Source organism: Jaculus jaculus, chromosome 3 (genome assembly GCF_020740685.1).
Source record: "Jaculus jaculus isolate mJacJac1 chromosome 3, mJacJac1.mat.Y.cur, whole genome shotgun sequence".
NCBI classification, from domain to species: domain Eukaryota; kingdom Metazoa; phylum Chordata; class Mammalia; order Rodentia; family Dipodidae; genus Jaculus; species Jaculus jaculus.
Window position 1 is genome coordinate 63,759,220 of NC_059104.1, and position 8,727 is coordinate 63,767,946.

Below are 8,727 nucleotides of genomic sequence, written 5' to 3' on the forward strand. Positions count from 1 at the left end.
CTCTTTCAGAACTTTCTTGTTAGCTGTGACATGTAGTATATGAATAATTTTAATCATTAAACTAATATGTTTTAAACACCCATTTTGTACCAGGAACTTTAGTTCTAAGAGTATGAAGAGCAAAAAGTTAACTCCTTGCCCAGAACTAGAGATTTAAGTCAATAAGCCCAAAGGAGTAGAACCTTCTTTTCACAAATATTTTTAAATATTTTATATTTTTTAGTTAAAAAAATTTTTTATTTATTAGAGACAGATGGAGGGAGGAGAGAGAGAGAGAATGAGAAAGAATGGGCACACCAGGGCCTCTAGCCACTGCAAATAAACCCTAGGCACATGTACTACCTTGTGCATCTGACTTACACAGGACCTGGAAAATTGAACCTGAGTCCTTAGACTTTACAGGCAAGTGCCTTCACCACTAAGCCATCTATTCAGCCATCCACAATATTTTGAATAGTTATTTGAATTACTAATTACATTTAAAATCTGAAAATTATTTCTACATAAGTAATAATTAGGTAGATATGCCTAAATTTGTACTTTAGGTTGGTGTTAGTGAAATAATGTCAATACAAGTCACAGCTTTAACGTCAAAGGAATAAGACAGTTTATTCTTGATCTGGATCAGGAACACAAAATCAGGTTGTCCAAAAAGACATGTTCTAAGACTATACTTTCAGGGATCATTTCTATAGTTCCTTACCATAGATGTTTCTCTGACTGTGTAGAGTACTGGAAACCATGAGAAGGAAGTACAGTGTTCTCTTCTGAGGGTGAAGCTGTACTGGGTTTTGTTTTGTGCAACTGCCCATCACCGTTGATGATCATTCTTTTCTCCCCCTGAGAGGGTCAGAAGGAAAGAATGCAGTCTGGTGGACAGAAGAAAGGGGGAAAAAAGAGAAAAGGAAGAAACGTCCCTCTGTGGGAGTGGTAACATGAGATTTTTATTAGTAACAATACAGACAGTCATAAATCAAGGCATTTACCAAATACATTGGTGGGCACCACAGGAAGGCAGGTTACACCAAAGTAGGGAAAACTCTGCTATGGGTCCCAGGTGCTATCTGATGATATTCTTAGCTTTTGGATTGGTGGAAGCGAGAGATCTACTAAGAACACATTTTAAACGTTTTAATAGTCACAAAAATGTTAGATCAGAAAGGGGTGAATTGTTATGAAAGACTAAACAACTCACAGTGGCTTTCAAAGGGACTAAAAATAGCCTAAGATAATCTGGTTGTGGTCTGCAACATTTTAACTTCACAATCATGAAGTTTAGTCATCTGGTCTTGTGATACGTGTGTAGTTTTCATTTTTCTGGAAACTCAAGTTTACACCACCTAGATGGAAAAGTAAGCTTCAATGGATGCTGCATGTTTGAATTTTGAGGGCGGAGCTGATACCCTGTATGTGCTGTGTTAGGACACTGCACTGCTTGACCTTGAATTGGAGGCACTGCTTTCCAACATGAGTACCTAAAGTCCTAACACACAGAGGGAGAGGTTTCTGCCTTTGCCCCTTACATTTCCTACTTCTTTCTTTTTTCTTTCACTTCAATTCTTGTAAAGAGAAAATAAATTTGCTATGAGAGACTAAACAACTCCCAAAACAAAGTGCCTTGCTTTTATGTTATAATTTACATCTCAATTCCAGTCATAGTCTAATTTCTAAAGGTTTATGGTCTGGAAGTTTTCAAGAATATTGTTTGGGATCCAGTGACACTACTCACCCACCTGCCTAACGTCTATAAAACCTTAAACACTGAGGCTTTGCATGCAAATGAGAGTAATGTGTGTGTGTGTGTGTGTGTGTGTGTGTGTGTGTGTGTGTGTGCACGTGTGAACATGTGCGCACGTGTGCGTGCATGTTGTGTGTTTGCGCACTCAGATTAAAATCTGCTTGTTTGAAGACTATGGCTATGCTGTTCATTATGCACAAAAAGATTGATCTGGCCCTACATTGTCAATAGTTCAATGTTTGTAGTACTGAGTCAAAGTCTGTGAAGATCTCATTCATGCTTTGCCCCATTTCCAACAGGATCAGAATTCAACTTTCACCCCCTTATTCATTTACTAATATATTTTGAATAGCTAGTATGTATCAGGTAACATTCTAGACACTGAAAACACTGGTGAACAAAAAGACCAAGACAAAACATAATATACACATATTTTAATACATACTGCTATAACTGAATATCAGAGACTAGATAATTTATATATAAAAAAGAAGTAAAGGCTTATATAATTAACAGTTCTGGAGGCTGGGAAAAACTTGACTCCAGCATCTAGTGAGGGACTTACTTCTACATTGTAACGTTGAGGAACAGAGCTGTGTTAGAAAGAATAAGCATGCCAGAGCAAGCTTGCCACATGTGGAGATGCATATATAACAAAGCCACTCCCACAATGACCCATTTATACATTAATCCATAAGTAGGAGACCCATTTGCCACTTATATGCATTTCTCTGAGATGTGGAATCTGCTGCCAAAAATGACAATAGTAAGATGCTGAGAACAGCAATAGCAGGTCTTCACAAAAAAAGGTTCAGTTGATGGGATTTCTTAACCACAGCACTGTTGACATCTAGGGCCAGAGTATTTCTTTTGTGTTTTTGTTTCTGCTTCTTGAGCTAGCCAAGGCTGACCTGGAATTCACTATGTAGTCTCAGGGTAGCCTAAACTCACAGTGATCCTCCTACCTCAGCTTCTCAACTGCTGGGATTAAAGGTGTGTACCACCATACACGGCAGAAGAGAGTCTCTGCTGTGGATGACTATATTGCACATTGTAGGAGGTGCACTAGTTAGCTGTTCTGCACATTATAGGGTGTTTACTACTTGGCTGTTCTGCACATTGTAGGGCGTTTACTACTTGGCTGTTCTGCACATTGTAGGGCATTTACTACTTGGCTGTTATGCACACTGTAGGGTATTTACTACTTGGATGTTCTGCACATTGTAGGATGTTTACTACTTGGCTGTTCTGCACATTGTAGGGTGTTTACTACTTGGATGTTTTGCACATTGTAGGGTGTTTACTTTTTGGCTGTTCTGCATATTGTTGGGTGTTTACTAGTTTTATCCCTGGCTTCCACTACCCAGTACGCTGCTTCCCCAATTATAATTACCAAGTGTCCCCAAGGGGCTCACATCTATTAAGAAGCAAGTGCACTACTAAGAAAGAGAAAGAATCAAGCAAGGATTTAGATGTTTTGCTATTTCTTTTTGCATCTGGATGAGATCTGGATTTTTAGGGATTTTCCATGTGGATTCTTCCTCTTTCCCATGACCCCAATTCTCTTTTCCTGTAGTCTTTTTATCACTTTTATTTCTTGGCATCCTTACTTCTGTGAACATAATACACAACCCTATAAAGATGACAGACTCTCAAGTCCATTCCTTTCTTACTAAATTCCATTCTTCTGGCTGTGCTGAGTGCAAGAGTGCATTCATTTCTCAGTGCTGATGCTGTTAAGGGTGGGGTGGGACAGAGGGAGGGATCCTCACAGCTGTGTTAGCAGGTTAGCACCAAGGGATGGGGCAGAGGGAAGGATCTGCATTGCTGTGCTTCAGCAGGCCATCACCACCTTCACTTTGGGCCTATGCCATTGCACAAGCTGTGAACTGGTCTCTCTGCATCTACACTTGCAGCCAGTCCACCATCTTCTATAAGCTTAGAGGTTAGCTGGCTATGGTTTTGATGGGGTTTGTCCCTTCATCAAAGGAAACTTAGTCCCCACTGTAGAAATGTTGAGGTAAGACCTTTGGGAGGCCATCCACAAATTCCTATCTCTTGACTAATGGGTTAATGGGAAGATGAATAATTTTTGGAAAGGGAGGACCTCCTCTCTGGTTATTGACACAACCATTGGAAGATAGATTTGATTTGCCTGACTGCATCACACTGTGCCCAGCCTTCCATTCAGGACCTAGGGGGTGAGAAGGTGGCTGCACAGGACTCATGATGGTTTAAAAGAAGTAAAAGACACACAGGTTATACTTATGTGATACTCAAACTCATACTATTGTAGGCTTAGTTGTAAAGCTAGTTCATGTGACCTAAACATTACTGCATTACTATAGGTTAGTTACAGATTAGTAGCTCAAGTGTAGATAAAAATAAACCTGAGGGGGATGGGAAGATGGTTCAGTGGTTAAAGGTGTTTGCTTGCAAAACCAGCTGGTCTGGATTCAATTTTCAAGCCACCCACTTAAGCCAGACACAAAAAGTAGCACAAGCCATCTGGTGTTTGTTTATAATGGCAAGAGGCCCTTGTGCCCATAAACACACACACACACATATACACACACACACAAATAAAGAAATTTAATTTAAAAAATTAATCTGAGAAATAACTTAAGGTCTTAAGTATCACGACACAGATATGACACAAGTCCTACATCCTGTCAGGGTGAAAAATCATTGAGCAATGGCAGATAGAATTGCCTTTCAAAGAGCCTGACTATGTGGTCCAGTGGTCTCCATAGTGCAATAGTTCCAGGGGGTGAACACATTAGGCTTCTGCTTACTTATCTTAAGTAATAAATAAGGGACTAAAATTTACCCCTGACTTGTGGATTAACACTGCTTTCCGCACTTGGTCCAAGTGCCAGAGGTTTGTGTAACCCACAGCCCTCAGGGTTTTTGCAAAGTCTGGTGTTTGCAGCAGCCCTTCCAGCATCAGTTCAGGTCCAACATGTTCTGACGTTTTGCAGTTTACATGCACCAGTGCCTATGATAAGATCCTTTTGTGCTATCCAGGAGGTCCCTGTTTATCTCATGTAAGGGTATATAAAACAACATGAATCACTTTCTTTTCTAAAATTACAAATGATCCTCAATTACTTACCATTTTTACCAAGGAAAATGGCTGATAGAAAGCCAGATAATATTTTTAAATTAAGTACATTTTTAAAATGTTTACTGAGACACAAGCTGCTTTTGAAATAAATGTGGCTATAAAAAGAAAATTTTAAAAGATGTTTGAAAATGCTCCTGTGTTATATGATCTCAATGCTATAAACAATTGGTTAAAACTCTTTGGGTCTTGGGAGACAGTTTTGTGGGTGAAGTGCTTGCTTTGAAAGCAAGGGACCCTGACTTCAATCCCCACATAAAATGCTGGATGTGGCTGAGGCAGGGCCTGTAATCCCCATGCTGTAGAGGCAGAGATAGGGAGCTTCCTGGGGCTCACTGGCTAGCCTGTCGAGCTAACTGACAAGCTCCAAGCCAGGGATAGACCGTGTCAAGAAGAGGTAGATGACTTTTATAAGGATAACACCCAAGGTTGTCCTCTGTTCTCCACACATAAGCACACTTGTGCACACACCCATACACACACACCCCATCCCGCACATAGGGGACTATACTACACATACACACACAGCAAAAAGTAAATTATGGCCCAGGGAGATGGTTCGGCAGTTAAAGGTGCTTTTGTAATTTTTTTTATTTAAAAATAAATTAATACAAGAACAAATATGAGCTGGGCGGCACACAAATAGAAATCTCAGCACTCTGGAGGCTGAAGCAGAAGGATTGCTGTGAACTCAAGACCAGCCTGGGCTATTTAACCCAGCCTGGCATATGTAATGAAATTCTGTTTCCAAAACCCAACCAATGGGCTAGGCATGCAGCTTAGTTGGTAGAATGCTTGCTTAACATTTGCAAAGCCTTGGGTTCAATATTCAGTGTCACATCAAACCACGTGCGGTGGTACACACCTACAATCCTAGCTCTAGGGAGTTGGAGGCAAGAGGATCAGGAGTTCAAGGGCATTCTCAACTACTTGGCTATTTTCAAGAAAAGGAAAGAAAGGAAATAAAACAGAAAAACAAAGCTGAATGTGACACTAAGCTCCATTGTCTTTGTACTTGAAATTTGTTACTGATTCCATTTACATGTGATCATTAGTATGAAGTCTTCAAACTCCATCCCCAGACCATTGATTCTGTGATGCTCATTAATACCGATTTTCACCTCCAAGTGACTTTCACTATTCCAAAAGACTCTTTTTCCTTCTTCAGAAATACTCTGAAGTAAAAAGATTAATCTCTGCATAAACAAGGTTGGTGTTAAGTCTACCTCTTAAACCATGATAGCATCATCTTCCAACACCCGTTACAAATTTAGACTTTTCAAGCAAAAAATCCCACTGATTTTGCTAATAAGCCTGACAACTGAAATATTCTTACTTTAATCTCAATAAAATTCATTTATATAAGTGGGCATCTACTGCTCTTATTTTTATTTTACAGCTTAAAATATAGAAATACTCTGGTGATAAAGGATTTATGCAAACTTTACAATGAATAAGGAGCAGATTTCACCAATGGATCCTAGTTAAATGCTATTTAGACTTCTCTCATATACAATACTTCTCCAACCTTTTTTTATAGTACTACAGAAATGTAATATCCTACTTTATTTAATTGGGTTTAATATTTAATTTCTGTATAGAAGTTACAATATTGCTTTACAATATAAGCATGGAGAAAGTCACTCATACGTCCCTCTGTCCCTTCTAAATAATGGTCATTTTATTTATTTATTTATTTATTTATTTATTTAATTGTAAACAGAGAGAGTGGGTGGGGGTGGATGTACCAGGGCCTTTTGCCACTAGAGAGATGCAGGTGTCACTTTGTGTATTTGGCTTTACATGGGTACTGAGGAATCAAATTTGGGCCATCAGGTATTGCAAGCAAAAGCCTTTAAATGCTGAGCCATCTCTCCAGCCCAATAATGGTCATTTTAATAACTTCAACTCAAGATGTGACAAAATATTATAATGAAAGTCATAGTACAATAATTATACTTCATATTGATGGCATTACAAATTAGATTACTTATTTACAGCCATTTATTACAGTTTGAAGTACTGGCATGAAATTTGATTTAGATGGATTTTATTGTACAGAGGGCAATTGGTCTAATTGAAAAAGTTTCTATTTAAAAAACACAGCAATAAATTAAAAAATATAAATATAAAAAAAAGAATAAAAGGACTGGAGGGATTGCTTAGCAGTTAAGGCATTTGCCTACAAAGCCAAAGGACCCAGATTCAATTCCCCAGGACTCACATTAGCCAAATGCACAGGGGTCACACACATGTGGAGTTTGTTTTCAGAAACTGGAGGCCCTGACACTCCCATTCTCTCTTTCTTTCTCTCTCTCTCTCTCTCCCTCTTTCTCTGTCAAATAAAAATAAATAAAAATATAGTAAAAACACAGCAATTCTCTATTTTCTGAATTTTACCATGAAGGCCAGCGTCTTCTGTTCCTTGGCTACCTCTAGCATATATTTAATTTAACTCAGACAATAAAATCTGTGTTCAGAACAGAAAATCAAATTTAAAAGGTGCATGGATATCACAATCACTTGAAAAGACATATTGTAGCAGGTCAGCCTATCTTCAGACAGTATAATCTTCTACAATAGTGATTTCGTGTATTTATCTCATACAATCTTAACTTTACAGAAGTGTGTTATGCCATATAGTTTCATTTCTCACTAAAAATACAACTCCACAAATCCATCAGAAAGTATTTGTTTAGCACAAATGTGCCTGGAAGTATGTGGATGCTGTTCTGAGTATGCCAAAGATTTATGCATGTGTCCAAATGTCCCTTCTTATAAGGATATAAGGATGGCAATCATGCTGGATTAGGGTCTTAGCTGAGCACCTAATTTTACCTCTGTAAAAATCCTATCTCCAAATAATGTCACATCTGGGAATTGTAGACAGTAGGAATTCAATGAATGGTTTTTGTAAATGATGCCACAACATCCTCCTTCATTTCTTGTTTATTTATAATGTAATGATTTCTTCCACCTACATTTCTTTTTACCTAACATCTTCCACTTGATCATAAGTGGAAATTGATGTGGAAACCACATATAATTTTTCTTCATTTAAATATTTTATTTATTTGTTTATGTGTGTGAGAGAGAAAGAGAGACAGAGAAAGAATGAGCACACCAAGGCCTCTAGCCACTGCAAACGAACTCCAGATGCATGTGCCATGTTGTGCATTTTGCTTACATGCATACTAAGGAATTGAACGTGGGTCCTTAGGCTTTTTAGGCATGCGCCTTAGCCACTAAGAAATCTCTTCAGCCCATGATTTTTATCTATACTGAGATTCCTGGTACATGAGCTACTTATTTCCTTTAACATTTTTGCTATTTGCTGATCAACTCAACAAAAGCCGCAGGAGACAACAATAAAGCATACTTAAATACAGAAAGAGTTATAGGAACACGTGCCTAGAACTTTACATTTCACTTTTCTGTAGGTCTATTTCTCATAATAGACTATGACTTCTTTGAGGGTAAAAGCCATATTTTGTTCTTGATTGTGACAGAAGTCATTAATTAGTAGCTTCACTGCTACATAGTCTGCTCTTTATTTCTACAAATAGGAACCAAAATTTTGTTGGCGGTGATGATGTGTCTCCAGGAGGCTATGTCAATGGAGTTCTGCCAATCAGAGGTAATGGGAGTAGGGGATGAGACTTTCTGGAAAGTAAGAGCAGGCTCATCTGCATACTTTCTTGCCCTTTACAATTTCTCCTTTGCCTATGTAGAATTCAGAGGTGATGCTCAGATCTGAAGCAGCCCTTCTGTGATCAGGCCAACAGCACATAGCTATATTTCCCAAATGATTGGGTCTCTCTTTAACTGTCTCTGTCTTAACTGCTATTTGCAGGACCTTATTATT

The 8,727-nt window shown here is 38.5% G+C and overlaps 1 non-coding gene across 1 annotated transcript; it reads left to right on the forward strand.

Moving 5' to 3' along the window:
* Positions 1-664: 664 nt before the first annotated feature.
* On the forward strand, positions 665-877 carry LOC123459594. The gene has a single exon (XR_006636357.1). It is a non-coding gene; the product is annotated as a small nucleolar RNA U3 (small nucleolar RNA).
* Positions 878-8,727: the final 7,850 nt, after the last annotated feature.